Raw genomic sequence first — 17,196 nt, 5'->3', positions numbered from 1 at the left:
TCGACGTACATCGAGACGGTCTCGTTGGGCATCTGGATGCGTGATTGAAGTGCACGCTCCGCCCGTTCGCGGCGGTCGGGACTCCTGTAGGTCTCCAGGAGGCGACGCTGGAACTCGCGCCAAGATGTCAGAACATCATCCCTGTTCAAAAACCACGTCTTGGCACCGTCTTTTAGGCACGTGTACACGTTCCGGAGCTTCGCGGCATCATCCCAGTAATTGATCGCTGCGACACGTTCGAACTCACTCAGCCAGTCGTCAACATCTTCATGCTGCGCTCCGTGAAAGGGGCTAGGCATGAGCGGGTTCTGGACGGTGCAGTAGATCGGCGTGGAAGGTGTCGGAACTTGCATGGGATCTTGTGTCGAAGTCATAGTCGCTGCGTCAGTGGTTGGTGTCTCAGGCGGTAGGCCTCGTTGGCGGCGGCTTACTCTATGAACAGGAGTGTCCACGGGTGCAGGGCTTGTGTTCCGGCTGCTGGACGGGGTCTTGGGCATCGGGTGGATTGCGAGACGTTGTACCCAGCAACTCCACCAGTCTTGTCACGTTACTCTCGACAAACTTGATAAAAAATGGGCTCGTTTAGTCGACTACTCAAGCAGCGGCTCAGAGAGATCGTCTTTGTCTTCTTTCACTCTTCGATCTCACCCAAGCAAACCATGTGGCAATAGTGAACTGTGGGGCGATTCTCGCTCTGATGCATGAGGTCGTCTCATTGAACAATTTCTCTTCTCCTCCGGTGCCTGTTTGTTGAATAGGAAAGAGCCAACATACTATAACGTTGCCAACGAAACTTACTCGTCTATAAACCTCAGCATCGTATCACCTTCACTCCTACCCCTACTGAAATAGAAAATCACAAATAATCTATATGGAAGTGACCATTTTCCTGTAGTGTTGAGTTCACAAACCACATATGAATATCCTCTTTATGTTCCCAAATGGCTGATAAACAAAGCAGACTGGGAACAGTTCCACAACACTACACGTTTGAGTTGGACACACATGTGTAGGTTAAAGATAGATGAAGCTGTGCAGTACTTCACAGCTTTTCTAACTGACGCAGCAGCCAGGTGCATACCGCAAACATCTGAATGCCCGGCAAACGACACGTCCCATGGTGGAACACGGAGTGTCGTAATGCGCGAAAGGAACAGAACAAGGCATGGAGATTGCTGTGGAACTCGCCGACAGCGGAAAATCTTGACACCTTCAAGAAAATAAAGTCTCAAGGAAGGAGAACGCGTCGGCAGGCCAGAAGAGAAAGTTCGCACAAGTTTTTATCAGGAATAAATTCGTATACACAAGAGGCCAAAGTCTGGAACATGGTTCGTAGGGTAGCAGGAAGAAAAGTACACTCACTCCCACTCGTAAACATTCAGGGTAATACCTTGGAAGATCAGGCAAACTTCCTCGGTGCACACTTTGAACGGGTATCCAGCTCGTCCATTATACTGACACTTTCCAAAAATACAGAACAAGAATTGAAAAGCAGAAACTCGAACACAAATCCACCAGATACGAGGCATATAACCAAGCTTTCAGTCTAGCTGAGCCCCGAACATCTCTAAACTCCTGCAGTACTTCTGCCCCAGGTTCTGACCGTGTGATGTATGAAATGTTAAAAAACCTACCAAACGAAACCCGAAAAACATTACTTTGTTTATACAATGCTATTTGGTCTTCTGGCACTGTTCCTACCTCATGGAAAGAGGCTATTGTTATTCCCATTTTGAAAGAGGGCAAGGACCCTTCTTTACCCTCGAGTTATAGGCCTATAGCACTTACAAGCTGCTTGTGCAAAGTCTTCCAAAAATGATAAACTGCCGACTTGTACAATTTCTTGAAACAAATAATTTGGTCGACCCATTTCAGTGCGGGTTTCGAGAAAGTAGATCCACCACAGACCACGTTGTTCGTATCGAGGCACAGATCGGAGACGCCTTCGTCCATAAACAATATTTTCTCTCTGTGTTCCTCGATATCGAAAAGGCTTATGATACAACATGGCGTTTCGGAATTCTAAGAGACCTGTCCCACCTTGGTGTGCGCGGAAGAATGTTTCTTATAATCGAAAGTTATCTGTCAAACAGGACATTCCGTGTCCGTCTGGGCAGTGTGCTCTCCCAAACATTTGTCCAGGAAACAGGCGTGCCACAAGGTGGTGTGCTTAGTTGCACACTTTTTATTATTAAAATGAATTCTTTGCACTTGTACATTCCCCGCAATACGTTCTATTGTACATATGTTGACGACGTTCAGCTTGGCTTCAAGTCATGCAACTTGGCCATATGTGAGCGGCAGGTACAGCTGGGTTTAAATAAGGCCTCCAAATGGGCAGATGAAAACGGATTTCACTTAACCCACAAAAAAGCACGTGTGTCTTGTTCTCTCGAAAGAGAGGCATGCACTCGGAACCTGACATTCGTCTGAACGGGCAATGTCTGTTCGTCAAAGCCGAGCATAAATTCTTAGGCTTAATCTTTGACAACAAGTCTACCTTCGTACCCTACATAAAGTATGTAAAAACAAAATGTTTAAAAGCCATGAATGTTATAAAAGAGTGATCACGTACTACGTGGGGTAGTGACAGGAAATGCCTCATGAACCTGTATAGAAGCCTTATTCGCACCCGCTTAGATTATGGGGCCATTGTTTATCAGTCTGTGACTCAAAGTGCTTTGAAGATGCTGGATCCCGTGCACCACTCGGGCATCCGCCTTTCTACGGGTGCTTTTCGCACCAGCCCCGTAGAAAGCCTTTACGTTGAGTCAAATGAGTGGTCGCTTCATCTGCAAAGAACCGACATGTCCTTTGTATATTTCCTTAAGGTGAAAGCAGACAAGAGGCACCCCTCATACTCTACTATTAATGACTTGTTGAGCTCCATTCTTTTTCAAAACAGGCCTTCAATGAGGCAGCCCTTCTCAGTTTGCCTGAAGGGTCTAGCTGAGGACACTGAAGTGTCACTCGAACACAGTTTAATGGCTCCTGTAGCATACCCGCCACCGTGGCAGTGGCAGACTATAGATTGCGATGTGTCTTTCCTAGAAGTTACTAAACATGCGCCTGTTGCCCATATTCGAACATACTTCTTGGAACTTCAACACAAATACACACGTCCTGAGTTTTTTACAGATGCCTCTAAGTCTAACTCCTCTGTGTCTTACGCTGCTGTTGGCCCTTCCTTTTCGGATGCTGGCCCTCTACATCCAGGCACAAGTATCTTCACAGCGGAAGCTTACGCGATACTTGTGGCAGCTAAACACATCAAACAATCACAAATACAAAAAGCAGTAATTTTACAGACTCCCTCAGTGTGGTAACGGCTCTGCACAGTCTTAAAAAACAAAAAAAAAACCCTGTCCTCGTTTCACTTTACTCCATTTTATGCACACTCTACACACTCAAGCGACATGTTGTTGTGTGCTGGGTGCCAGAGCACCGTGAGATTCAAGGCAACATGATGGCGCATCAGCTTGCTGCATCCGCCCACGAAAGCACCGCCATTACACCTTCATCAATCCCGGCCCTGGATCTTAAACCGTCTCTCAAATGAAACCTCAGGGTATACTGGCAGAGCAAGTGGGATACACACACACACAACAAACTACATGTTATCAAGCCACACCTTGGCCATTGGCCACCAGTATCAAAATCACGTCACAGAGAGGTAACATTAACGAGGCTCAGGATAGGACACACATACACGACACACTCATATCTTTTCTCCGGTGGCGATCCACCATTGTGTGAGAGATGTGGTGAAGCACTTACAGTTTTTCACATTTTAATTCAGTGCAAACAATTGGACACTCTAAGAAAACAACACTTTGCTTCACCCTACCGACAACATATACCTTTACACCCTGCAATGTTCGTCGGTAGGGAACCGCTTTTTAGTCACAAATCATTGTTAGCGTTTTTAAAAGAAATTCATAGCTTTCATGTCATATACCCGGGCATACCGTAGCACGACCTCTCCAGGGAGGTTTTCGCTGCGGTGGCTGCACAATAAAGCACTTGCCTCACGGCCCTTGGACGCAAGGGTATGAATGAGTGAGGCACTTGTGCTAATGCCATACATGTCCACCATCGTTTTTATTATCATTAACTTTTGCCATCTATTCGCACCACACACGCCTTTCACGGCATGGTCATGATTTTATTATTTGTATGTTTTACCCGCTTTACTGCGAGGAATTTTATGGCCCTTATACAGCCGCTAATCACAATCATTGTCCACATTCCTGTCTCATGAACTGGCGCTCTTTGTCCATCAAATGGCCCTTGCGCCAAAAAACACCATATATCATCATCTCACCATGAAAGAGCCCTTTTCAGGGCTAACGAACCTTTTGCCCGGCAGTTTATCATTGCAGATACCCGATACCATGCCCTCAACACAATGCATGGTTCTTGTTTACTGCCCAAGTTGGTTTCAGTCATCATAATAGAGCATGAGAAGGCTTATGCCCCCATATAAAATGTAAACAAAGGGTCTACTCACCTTGAGCACCTTGTCGCCCTGCTCAAGGTTCCAGTCCTGCACTCAATAAAGCACTAAGTTCTCAGATGCTTGCGTGTTACTGTGTCACTGCCATCTTCAGCCGCTTCGGTGGCCTTCACATCCATTTCCACCGCAGCAGTGGGAACATCCACCTGCTGGAAAGTGTAGTAAGCATGATCTTTCAGAAAGTGGGTTTTCGTTACTGTGGCCATTTTGCAACCTTACGTACTAAACATCTGCGGAAATGTTCTGCAGCTATTCAGTGGTCATAGATATCATGTATCACCATTTTAGTGCATGCACTTGCCCGCAGGCATTGTGTGTTTTATGATAAATTAATACCCCTTGTACTGCAAGAGCTGCAAACTAAGATTTTAGTTAATAAACCTACCCACTTTTTAATACTTTCTCCTGCGCTATATTCCCATTTAACAAGGTTCCGCCAAAGGCACCCCTTCAGACATCAAACTCTGTCATGGCACCCGCTCAGGAACCCGTGATACTGCGGTGGCAGAGTGCTTACCTGTAGATAGGTGAGACCAAAGACGCCACTGAAGCGTGTAATCCCAGTCAACTGTAGAACCCGGCCTCGGAAGCCAGGTAGACAACCCCCTCCAGTGCCCCTGAATATATACACCAATGTCAAAGAACAAATCGCCCGCGCCATTCGATGGTCACTCACGTTTGTGCCTCTCTGATGGCGGCGGCGTCACGGTGGGTCTCGTGCACCAGCCTGCGCCACCAAGCTTGCCACTCCTGCGCAGGCACTTCATGGTTCAGCACGTCGCTGAGCTCTTGCCACAGCCGCCGCCGGTCGGTGACGTCGTGCCGCAGCTCGATGGCTTTCGCCACGAGCTGGGGGTGTTCGTCCATAAAGGCGAGCACTAGCGCGCACTGAGCTTCGGAAACGCGGATGAGCCGCGGCTGCTGTTGGCTGCTGGTGCCGTTGCCCTCCACCATGTTTGCGCTCGACTGAGCCAACAACTTCGAAAGTTGCGCCGTTTAGGTTTGAATAGTGGTGGAGATATGGAAACAGTAACTGCTTGAAACGGGGTTGTACTTAGCGCCACTACTTACCGTCCCGCTAAATTTAGTTTCATTTCAGAACAATAACGAGAAAAATACGTTTATATTAGGCCGTATTCCTTATTGAACGTTTGAAAACTTGTGCCAACACATTTTAATAGTGATCAATAGTAGTTAAACATTTTTCAACACGTTACAAACACTTTTCACTTTGCTATACGGTCCCCAAGTCCACGTCAAAATGACGACGCAAGGCTTCATTTCGCTCATTGGCTGTTCACCTCCCTTCGTCCTCGCGACCGCTGCGGACCGCCCACTTTTTGACGTCACCAACAGACCGCCTCCGTCCGGATTTGAAATTTGTATATAATGGCACCCAAGAATTACCTCATAGCCCAATTATACGCGTACTTACGATGCCTCGAAGCGGTACGTCGTTGCTCGCCAGTGTTTGAAGACGATGCTTATGCTTCGCGCTCCCGATGCGAGCAGATACTGCTGGATCTTCTCGACAACGTGTTCGCGCCTGGCCAAAGGGTGATTTTGTTTATCCGGTAGTAAAGCTTTCTATTCTGGCAGTGCCGCAAATACAGGGAAGAAGGTGAACGGAACGAAACACGACTACGTAAGACAGGGGCATTCACATTGGTTTATATCCGGCTCGACTCTTGTGCGCTGCTACCCAAGTAATCGAATGAATAAAATGGTCGAGCTAGATGTTTTATTCTAGACCTTTCAATTGAGTCTGCACCCAAAAGCGCAGAGTTCTGGACACACGTTTGTGAGCGCTGATCACTTTCTTGATGCGGGTACTTTCGATGTCATGATTATAGCATCTCAGCGCTTCTGCGACCACTCGCTTCGGTATTAAGGGTGCTTCTTGAATAGGCATGAGGTTCACGTGCCTAAAATCTGAGTGTTCTCTTTTTTACACGTAATTTAGTCGAGACACCCGTCTCTGGACGTTTCCTTATGTTTACTGCATAGAGCAGCATTAATTACTGGCCGACAGCCCACGATTTCTTCGGAAAGGGATGTGCAGCAGCCTAATCGGGAAGTTTCTTTCGATGCCAGTGCTAGCTGCTTGGCGACCTTTGCCACACTGCCAAAGTAGCATACCATACTTTTTTTATGCTTGGGGGAGGGGGGCAGGGTTACAATTTAACGCAAGCAATGAATCTGAAATTTGGTACTAATGATACGCCGCTTAGTATTTAGGTGTGTAAATATGAATGGAAGCTTCCTATCAGGTGCATTTAATGAGGAGCAAGTTTGAAAATATGTTTTATTTACGCAAAATGCACAGAGAACGATGCCTTGGAGAAGACAAGCACTAGAAACTATTATGGCTGTGTTCAGTAAGGTTACAAACTCGGTGCCTTGTAAGGGGAGGGAGGTGGGACCCAGTCAAGTTTTCTGCTTTCTGTCCTACGTCACCTGGATCCTGGGGCATCAAGGGATGGCGGGAAACGAAGTAGCACACGCTGCAGTCCTAGAACATACACAGCCATTATGCTTAACACTGTGTCTTCCGCCGCCCACTTGCCGAACATGAACCACGCACAGTTGACTGCGAGGCTTTGTTTTTTCTCTCGTGAAGAAATGTATTCTACATCTCAAAAAGAAGTGGAGGACCTCAGCTGCTGTCCTTAAAAAGTGCGACTCACAACTTACACTTGCTGACGCTGTGCGGCTGTCGAGCAAAATGCTCTCAACAATTCTAATCCTTGCGTACATGTCACCGCATGCAATTTTTTGCACCGTGTACGTTTCTACATGCTCCTGAACAATTTTCAGGAGAGCGAGAAGATGGCTGCAAGGCACTTTCAGATAGCCCCTCTATTTCGTTTGGATCAAGGCAGATGGCTGACGCGTTGCGCTCAACATTGTTTCGATGCAGGCCAAGCAATCCAATGTAGAAAACTTCTTGGCCGCATATCCGCCGAGGTAATCCAAAGGGAGTCCTTAGTTGACAGTGGGCCAATGTCCTCCATGCAGTCTGTTGTTGGCTACAGCAGGACATCGTCCAGCGAAACAGCTAGTGCGTCCACCTGAAATGTTCACAACTTCCTTAATTTTCGAGGTGATGGGGACTCTGGTGATAGAAAGGAAACTACAGTACACTAACTGCAAACTACCTGAGCTGTAGAGGGCTTTTCCTTGACAAAAAGACCTTGCAAAGTGAGAAGCAGTTGTAGTCCGCTTCTATCAACTGAAGCTCGCTTAGGTGGCCGCACGATGTTGTTTACCGACAGCATCCGGTAGATGAATAAAAACTGCTGAAGAGTTGATTGGCCCCCATCTCCTAAAACATGCCTGACTATTCCAAAGAATCGCTGGACAGGGAAAAGGAAGGATATTGGTACCCTCTTACAATGCCAAAATGTACCTAAATTACCTCTAAGAGGTTTTGGCCGAGGTTTCCAACTAGGACGTAACGAAAGTCAGACTTCAAGAGGCAATCAATCAGCGCCACCGTGCTGTGCAGCGTTATCCTCAGTGCACCACAAGTTGGTTTGCTAAGGAAGCACACCTGCCTCTGGTTTGGCAGGCTCTCTATGTATGTGCAGCAATCCTCCAGCCACTTTATGTTCACCTTCAATGTCTGTAATGCAAGAAATTTTAACGTTGAGTACACTAGAAGAAAAACATATTCACTCACTCACCGCAATGTGCTCTGCTTCGTTCTATTACACGTCCTGTGGTCTTCTTGAGTTGAGGCAGTCAAACAGATTGTTCATCTGCTTCGTGAAGTCGTAGGTAGCCGTAGAGTTATGCAGCTTCTGGCAGCCTTCTTGCTTGCTATAAAACTATTGAAGATAATCTGCTTTCGCTGAAAAGCTGAAAACGATGGCACACTGTTTTTGAGCGAAAGAGCTCTTTGCATTGAAATTTGTCTTTTTAGACATTGTTGTTAACAAATCTTCAGCAAAGTTTCACGTCATTAGTTCACCTGCAAGTAGCCTTACTAATTACTGAAATAGCTCTTTGGAGTTCTTTGGAATTTATCTTTTTTGACATTGTTAGCAAATCATCAGCAAAGCTTTACGTCATAACTTCACCTGTAGTAGCGTTACTAAGTACTAAGAATGGTTACTCGCCTGAACAGAAAGCCGCACACTCATCTTCTGGAAGGCGTTGGGGAAGATGTGAGCCCTTGTGAGCTTAGCGACAGCACGAATACCAGCGTGTTATTCCTCGTACTCCAGCAGGGCCGAGAAGTGGCAGTGGTCACCTCATGTCCTTACGGCAGCTGTGATAAAAAAATAAAGCTACTGCTCGCAATGGAAATAACCTAATGTAGATACGAATTATTGCTTACCAGAAACTTTACAACCTTCTGAAGATTGTTCTTTATGCATTTGAAAACATGGGGTGGGCCGATTAGTGCCTGTACTTTCCGTGAAGGGTAGCATGGATCAGTAGCATGGACTCCATAATGTGCAGACTCTTCCTTATGCTCATTTCGTCTAACATCAGGACACCTGTAAAAAATACATCTGCTATGCACACCTATGAGATCTGAAGTCATAGAATGCAGTAGTAAGTTAGTGTATTGTTCCAAACCTCGACGCTCTCTCTCAGAAAGTACTTGCAGCTTGTCTTTGAGGACAGTGGACAGAGTGCTTTCAAAACCAAAGTCAGCCTTCAGGCTCTTCAGGTACATGTAGAGGGTGCAAGGGTTAGGCAAGGGAAGGTACTCATTCTCATGAAGGATTGTATAGAGCGCTGTCAATTTAATCTTCAGCAGCAGGCAGTCACGGATCCATTCTTTTTTGTACCTAAACAGAGGGCAGGCTGCTTGTGCATTCAGGTAAACCGAGGCTGGTGAGTGAACAGTGCAAGTAAATAACCACAGCAAGCAGAAAAAAATGCACAACATGCGTCACACTATCTTTCCTCATACCGCAATACACAAACAACGCGTTTAAAAATGCCTCGTCGTTTTCATTATCAACGTGCACCTAGCTTACTCGAGTAAATGAGCAGACAGCTTGCATTGTGCGATCCTGCAAAATAGGCAATTTAGGGTTACTTTGACATGCAATGATAGCGTGCACTGCCCTCAAAAAATATTTACAAGACAGTTTACAACAGAATGGCACGAAAAATGTGTGCGGTTATATCCGTAGCTTCTTGGCAGTTATGTGCGGATGAAGCTTACCTGGCAGCTTTCGGAGATTTCGCGTTTGCCTTCATGACGGACTGATCGAAAATAAGCTTCTCCTGAGGGGATAGTTTGTCCAAGTTTTGCACGAGACTTGCATTTTTGTTGGCCAGGACTCTCATCTTGGCAAGCTTCTTCTGACACCGTTCGAGTCGTGGCCTCGTACTAGAAAGCTGCATCCTCCGCGCCTGTACCTCAACAAAGGAACACACTGCTTGTTCCGTTGGGCTCGCCTGATCTGCGTGTTCGCTATCGGTGGCTACCGCATCTGTAAAAACAATTCAATAACACTGTTCAGAAGTACCTCAATGCCATGAGCCGCTATAACACAGGGTCATGCGACTGAAGGAAGAAAGTAACGCCGTGGCCAAACCGGCGCAAGAGCTTACCGTCACTAGCTTCTCCTGCCGAGTCGTTGTTCGCATTTTGGCATTCCACTGCTGCGCATTCAGGTGGCAATTCACGCCGCCTCTTCGCTGGTTGCCCCTGAATCGCTGGCCGGTAACGCGGTTTCGGCTTTGTCAGGGAGGCAGGGGCCTGTTAAAAATCCTTGGAACGGTATCGGTGCGAAGCCTCAGTTTTTCTCGCTGAAGCGGCACGACCACCCAGTTTACGATGTGTTCATCGGTTCTTGACCGTCGGTAGCATCAAAATGCTTTTCACAAGCCCCAACATTCTTGCTGTCGAAGTTGAAACCGCCAGCTTCCACCCGCGGTATAGATCTCTTCCGTTTCTCCCGAAGTTCGGCGCTGCTGGGTAAATAGAAGAGCGACGCCTTTTCCTTGTTGCTCCTGTATCCGGAGCTGGAGCCTGTTACACAGCACGTCTTAGGCATTGATCCTTCAATTTTTCATGCCATCGACCTTGAACGCGGAGCACTGGCCCTTGAAGTTCTCATGACGCTGATGCAGAAACTTTGTTCGAAGGAATACCGCGAGCTGCCTTTACACAATGCCTTCGAGCTGCCGCCGTTGCCTATGCGTTTTGCCGGGCAATGGCCGGGCGCAACGGAGCGATGGCCCCCCTATCTAGAGGTGTGCGCCGAGGCGATTTCGACCGGCGGCGGCGTGGGGGTCGCTGAGAGTCGGCGGCGGCGGCGTCGTCGGCGCACGCCGGTTATTTCATCGGCGGCGGCGGCGCCTGCGGCGGGGAAACTGAAACTAAAAATTCAAAAGGTTCTTCTGCCACAGGTTACTGAATTAGTTGAAATTCAGGGATTTTCATCCAAATAGCACTAATGACACTACACAAATGTGTCGACACTACGATAAATTCTAAGCGTTTTGCAAAACAGTTTTTATTTCGCTTTCGTAATAAAATACGCGTATTTCAATATATGTCCATGTTCTACCACGAATGTGCAGCACTTTGCTTGTTTTTTTAATTTAGGATGCAGCAGTTTGTTTTTGTTGTTGGCTACGTCATACTTCATGAAACCTTCTTTCATTGAACATTGAGCAAGCACCGACGCACGTCGCTCAGTTCGCTTTTACCGAATCCGATCTTGCTTTTACGTTGTACGCTGCACAAAAAAAGCACCTCTGCTTCGAGTTTTCTCATTACTATTGCATGAAACCACTTTTTTGAGTATCTGTCATGCTTTGAATGTAACTTTCCTTCAAACGAATCAAAATACCTACTTTTCACAATGTGAGAATCTTTTATGCAGCGGTATAGGAAGTGGAAGGAAACAATCAACTAGTTCTCAGCGCGGTGTTCAATGAATGAAGTGTAGACATGGGCGTGGGCGAGGTGGGTGGTGCAAAAAAGACACTTCAACCCTTCAAGCTCCGCCAGCACTTCAAGCTCCGCCAGCACTCTAGTGACACCAACACGACCCGCTCCCTCAGTCGTGATGCAAGTGGAAAGCATCAACTGGGAAATGCTTACCCCCAAGACAAAAACCTGTCGATGGCCATATGTGCAGATGAGAACAAATGCAATATTTGCTCAGATACACAGTCCACACTGGTCATGACTTGGAAGCCCGTTGAGTACGCCTGCAGAGAACGTTGACTCCCCGACCCCTTTGTGCTCGGTGAGGGGAGGGGAACGCCACTTGCAAGTGGGCCCCATTAAAAATTCTCATAAAAACGTCACAAATAAGAATGCTTGATAAGTATGTATAAAACATTCAATTTTTAATGCTTTTTGTAGCGTGTACACGTGTTCAATACCCATCAGGTGTGTGAGACAATTGAAATCGCAACTGCCACTCTCGACTGGTTCCGGAAAAGACTAAATAGAAGAATGGAACTACGAGTGCTGGGAACCTACGTTCGTTTGTCAATTTGATTTCTAGGCATCATTTTAATTCTTATATAAACAAAAATAAAACCTGCAAAATAATAAAACAATATGGCTGCTATTGCAAGATGTGTGTCCCCCTTCGTGATTTTTCTAGACTTACGCGTCTGCAAGCCACATCTGGTGTCACAAACTTGCAAGTGCCCCCCTCCTCCCCACGACATCTCCCAATACCCCCCTCTCCAATAAAAAGGCACCAATGTAGTCCACCGTAGGCCTCCGTGATTGCATACTGGCGCACGGCGGGCCATTTCGGTTGCTAGGACCAACAGTACCGATTTCGACATGCTTTATTGAAGGTGCTGAAGGATCAAGAAAGGCCGATTGTTGTAAATTTCTTGAGAGTTCAATGATAGCTTCTTTGTGAGTACCGTATATTATTAAACCTCTCTTTGTGTATAATGCTCCAATGAAAAAAAAAAGGTTTCGCTCTGGGTCACTGCAGAGTCAGAAGCCATCACATGGGCAGGCATCATTAAGCCTCTATATAACATTGCTAAGGTTCAGCACATTTGTACAAAAAATTCTCGTTAATTGAACATTGGGTATATTCCTTGCTTGGGTTAGTATGCGTGAAACATAAATTTGAAATTTAAAAATTCTCATTGTGGGTTTCTGCAGCAAAGACACATTGATTAACACTGATGATTCCGGAGCTACGGCAGAGGTAACATTCGTTATGTTTTTTCGGTTACGGTAATGGTAATGCGTTACCTTTTTTATGTATATATATAACTTGGAGCCGTGAAACGTTCCCTTTTTTATTAGAGTAACGAGTAACGTATTTAGTTACTTTTTACTGTAACGGATACAACCCTAAATATATAGACTTACAGGAGTGATGTCGGCCCACACCGTCTACTGTGGTTGCGGTCTATAGGCTGGCTGTAAACATTACATAGATATATTCTTTTCATCCAGCACGTGATAGTGAACGTTTGCTCGACCTTTGAGGAATACACAACAGCTTCTTAATAATATGCATACCATCCAACCGAAGCGTGCACTTCGTTTCACTAAAATTTACAGTCAACGTGAGTGCTGTCGTCACGCCGTATGTTTTAGGTAGAAACTTAGCCTACTCAAAATACCCGAAGACGTCGATCCACCTAGCAACGCGTGGCTACCCGCTGACGGTTCTGTATGGAAATAGCATTCACAGTGGAACCTGTCGCATCTGCTGAAATTTTATCGCAACATTATTATACTGCCACTTCGCTTGTATTTTTATGTCACTGCCTAGCGCAAAGGCACCGCCATTGTGGTTCAGTAGTTGAGGTACTCGGCTGCTGACCCGCAGCTCGCGCGATCGAATCCCGTCCGTGGCGGCTGCATTTTCGATAGAGGCGAAAATGCTGTAGGCCCATGTGTTCGGACTTGGGTGCTTGTTGAAGAACCCCAGGTTGTCATAATTTCTGGTGCCCTCCACTTCGGCATCTCTCATAATCATATGGTGGTTTTAATACGTTAAACACCACATATTAATCAATTGCCTTGCGCAAAGCACGCTTGGCTGTCTGCGAAAATTCTAGATTATTTTAGAATCTTCTGATAAGCTTGAGACACCTACAATACGGATGATGTTCCATGCCACGGGCATATATGGCGACGTACCTTCACGCAGATCATATTGCCGACGACTAATGCTCTAATTACCGCTATCTGCGTAAAGCGTGAATTTCTATTACTTCGTACTTTTCTAGGCACACGTTCACGAAATAAAAAGTCGTCTTGAGCAACCCAAGTACCATATTTTTTGCCGTCGCAACCACGTGGCAATATGGTGAGATGAGAACGGTGAAATGATTGATACAAAACAGTGAGTACACGGCTAAGTTTTATTTAAGATGCGTATACCACAAGCTATTTTCTTCTATAGAACCAATATAATGCGTATTTGTTAAATTACTGTGAAGTTGAATGACAAGAAAGGAAAAACACGAACTTGGAAAGAGGCAGTGGAGACGAAAAGTGATAGGTATCGACGTAAAGTTTGATCGGTCATCCCACGCCAAACGTCCAAGGCTTTTGGTGACTACCTCAGGTGTATTCGAAAAATGTCGGGCTGATTTACTCCATGAAAGCAGTCTATTGCGAAAATGTTTTGCAGAGAAAAATGTTTTTGGTCACCTATATGTGACCAAAATACCGGCTATAGGCTGGGCCCTATATCGAGTCCTAAGATGATGCAGTTATTCGAGCGCTTTTTGCAGTGAAATTTGGCAATGGAGTTAATCCCGTTCATGGTGGTGCTATTTTTAAGTTTGACGTTTGAATATATAACGAAGCATTAGGAAATTCTTTCCGTGAAACCTGTATTTTTTTGGTGATGTAATTGAGGATTGTATGCATTGTGTTGGCACGAAGTTTTATGTAGGTGATGTGTTTGTAGAGTACACCGTTCCCTGACTGTGGTGAAATAGAAACAGCACTTTATGTTAATTCATGCTACAAAACTCACGTGATCTGCTCCCAGAGAACAGAAGAATACATAACGAAGTGCGTTACTAACGAGCGGAGGAACTAAATATTTCTCGGTCTTTTAATGTTGTTTCTGTAATCCAATCTACAAACGTTCGTATTAAACGAGCATGACGGTACGAAGGCATGGAATTAGGTTCTGCAGCTTGTTGGGACACATGTGCCACTCCAAGTCATCTTTATTATGTGACATCAGAATTTACTCTGAGCTTGATCTATGATTATGTACCTAATCAACGGAGAATAAGTGCCAAGCTCCAGATTCACTATTAATGTGGCTTCAAAGACGAGAAAGCAGCCCGATTTGTGAGCAATCGAGCACCCGTTCTCTCTCTTTATTGTGTTGAACTGCTTGATGCCCTCAGATGCCACTTTAGTTTTTTCTTGAACAAATGTGGCGATTCGGAAAGTTGTGAGCGCTAAACGAGACGTTAAGAAGAACGAGAGAGACAGGACGGGTGCTTGTGAACGTCGTGAGGAAGCATTAGTTCGCGCTGAAAATTTCCCGATAGCAATGCGCCATCTGGCTGGATTTCAAGTTTTGTTAAAATGTACGACGACACAGACCATGGGCTTTTGTCATGTCATTTGCTACCAATTAAACAGCGGCTGCGCAATTTAGGGTATCACGAAAATTCTCGCGGCCATACTTCAAGAAGAAAGGAGGCAGAGGCGCACCATTCATGCCGTACGTTATCCTTCATCACTCGCGGAAATAAATTTATTCAAGCTGAAACATGGTCGAACCATTCTTTTACCTCTCGGCCATCAGAGAGGCATTTAATTCTCGAGTCTCTTTATGAGATATTGCTGCCATCTTTTTCTAAACGGCCTGCAGTTCTGTTATACCGACACAACATAGCAACGCCCGTGTTTTTGTAGATTTTTTTTCATTCCCATTTAAACACTTTTCCCTTCATAGTCATCTTTGAAGCGCGTTAGAACTTCCTGTCCTTTCTCACCCATCATTGCGTTTTTCCAGTCCACACTGCAAAAGGCTTGATGGCAAAGTCGTTTTCCACGCTCAAGTTTCTCGTGCCCAATCTTTCGCGCTCTTTGTGCTCTTCAAGGAATGCAGAAAGACTACAAAACGCAACGAGCTCTACACCGTGCCTTCGGGACTGGTATGGGGCAAACATGTTGCAAGTGGTGTCGCAGTGTTCTGCCATTGTGCTCCGTTCGCTGTTCGCTGCGCTCAAGTTGGGTCGACATGCGGCGTCGTTGCGGCGCCATTGGTGTCCTGTTTCCCGTGTCTTTTCTTATACACAGTGTTCTGCGAATAAATGCCTCTGTGTAGCCGCTCTTGCCTAGGTCACGGATTACGTTTGTCCTTCCTTCCGCAGCTGTGGTGACAATCGGTGGTTGGATTATCGGTTGTTTATTTAATTTAGTTTTCTCGTTTAGCTAGTTTTCTGTATTGTTGCCCAAGAAAGCTATGATGATATATGGTGTTTTTTGGCGCAAGGGCCGATTGATGGCCAAAGAGCGCCAGTTCATGGGACAAGGAATGTGGACGATGATTGTGATTAGCGGCTGTGTAAGGGCCATAAAATTCCTCGCGGTAAGGCGGGTAAAACATACAAGTAATAAAATAATGACCATGCCGTGAAAGGTTTGTGTGGTGCGAATGGATGAACAAAGTTGGTGATAATAAAAGACGATGGTGGATATGTATGGCATTAGCACAAGTGCCTCACTCATTCATACCCTTGCGTCCAAGGGCCGGGAGGCAAGTGCTTTCTTGTGTAGCCACCGCAGCGAAAACCTCTAAGGAGAGGTCGTGCTACGGAATGCCCGGGTATATGATATGAAAACTATGAATTTCTTTTAAAAACGCTAGCAATGATTAATAACTAAAAAGCGGTTCCCTACCGACGAACATTGCAGGGTGTAAAGGTATACGTTGTCGGTAGGGTAATGGGAAGTGTTGTTTTCTTATATTGTCCAATTGTTTGCACTGAATTAAAATGTGAAGAACTGTTAGTGCTTCACCACATCTGTCACACAATGGTGGGTCGCCACCGGACAAAAGATATGAGTGTGTCGTGTACGTGTGTCCTATCCTGAGTCTCGTTAGTATTACCTCTGTATGACGCGATTTTGATACTGGCAGCCACTGACCAAGGTGTGGCTTGATAATGTGTTGTTTGTTTTGTGTGTGTGTATCCCACTCGCTCTGCCGGTAGTCCGTGAAGTTTCGTTTGAGAGTCGGCTTAAGATCAAGGGCCGGGATTAATATGGGTGTAAGGGCAGTGCTATTGTGGATGGATGCAGCGAGCTGATCCGCCCTCACGTTGCCTTCGATCTCACGGTGCCCTGGCACCCAGCACACTACAACATGTTGTTTGAGTGTGTAGAGTGTGCACAAAATGGAGTAAAGTGAGACAAGGACAGGGTTTTTTTTGTTCTTTAAGACTGTGCAGAGCCGTTACCACACTGAGGGAGTCTGTATAAATACTGCTTTTTGTATTTGTAATTGTTTGATGTGTTTAGGTGCCACAAGTATCGCGTAAGCTTCCGCTGTGAAGATACTTGTGCCTTGATGTAGAGGGCCAGCATCCGAAAAGGAAAGGCCGACATCAGCGTAGGACACAGAGGAGTTGGACTTGGAGGCATCTGTAAAGAACTCAGGACGTGTGTATTTGTGTTGAAGTTCCAGGAAGTATGTTCGAATATGGGCAATAGGCGCATGTTTTGTAACTTC

At 45.8% G+C, this 17,196-nt stretch overlaps 1 pseudogene; it reads right to left on the bottom strand.

The window, feature by feature from the left end:
- Positions 1 to 9,064: 9,064 nt before the first annotated feature.
- LOC119187400 (uncharacterized) lies at positions 9,065 to 9,958 on the bottom strand (annotated as a pseudogene).
- Between the last annotated feature and the right edge of the window lie 7,238 nt (positions 9,959 to 17,196).

Source organism: Rhipicephalus microplus, chromosome 5 (assembly GCF_043290135.1).
Source record: "Rhipicephalus microplus isolate Deutch F79 chromosome 5, USDA_Rmic, whole genome shotgun sequence".
Taxonomy (NCBI): Eukaryota; Metazoa; Arthropoda; class Arachnida; order Ixodida; family Ixodidae; genus Rhipicephalus; species Rhipicephalus microplus.
This window is presented reverse-complemented; position numbering and strand designations above follow the sequence as displayed.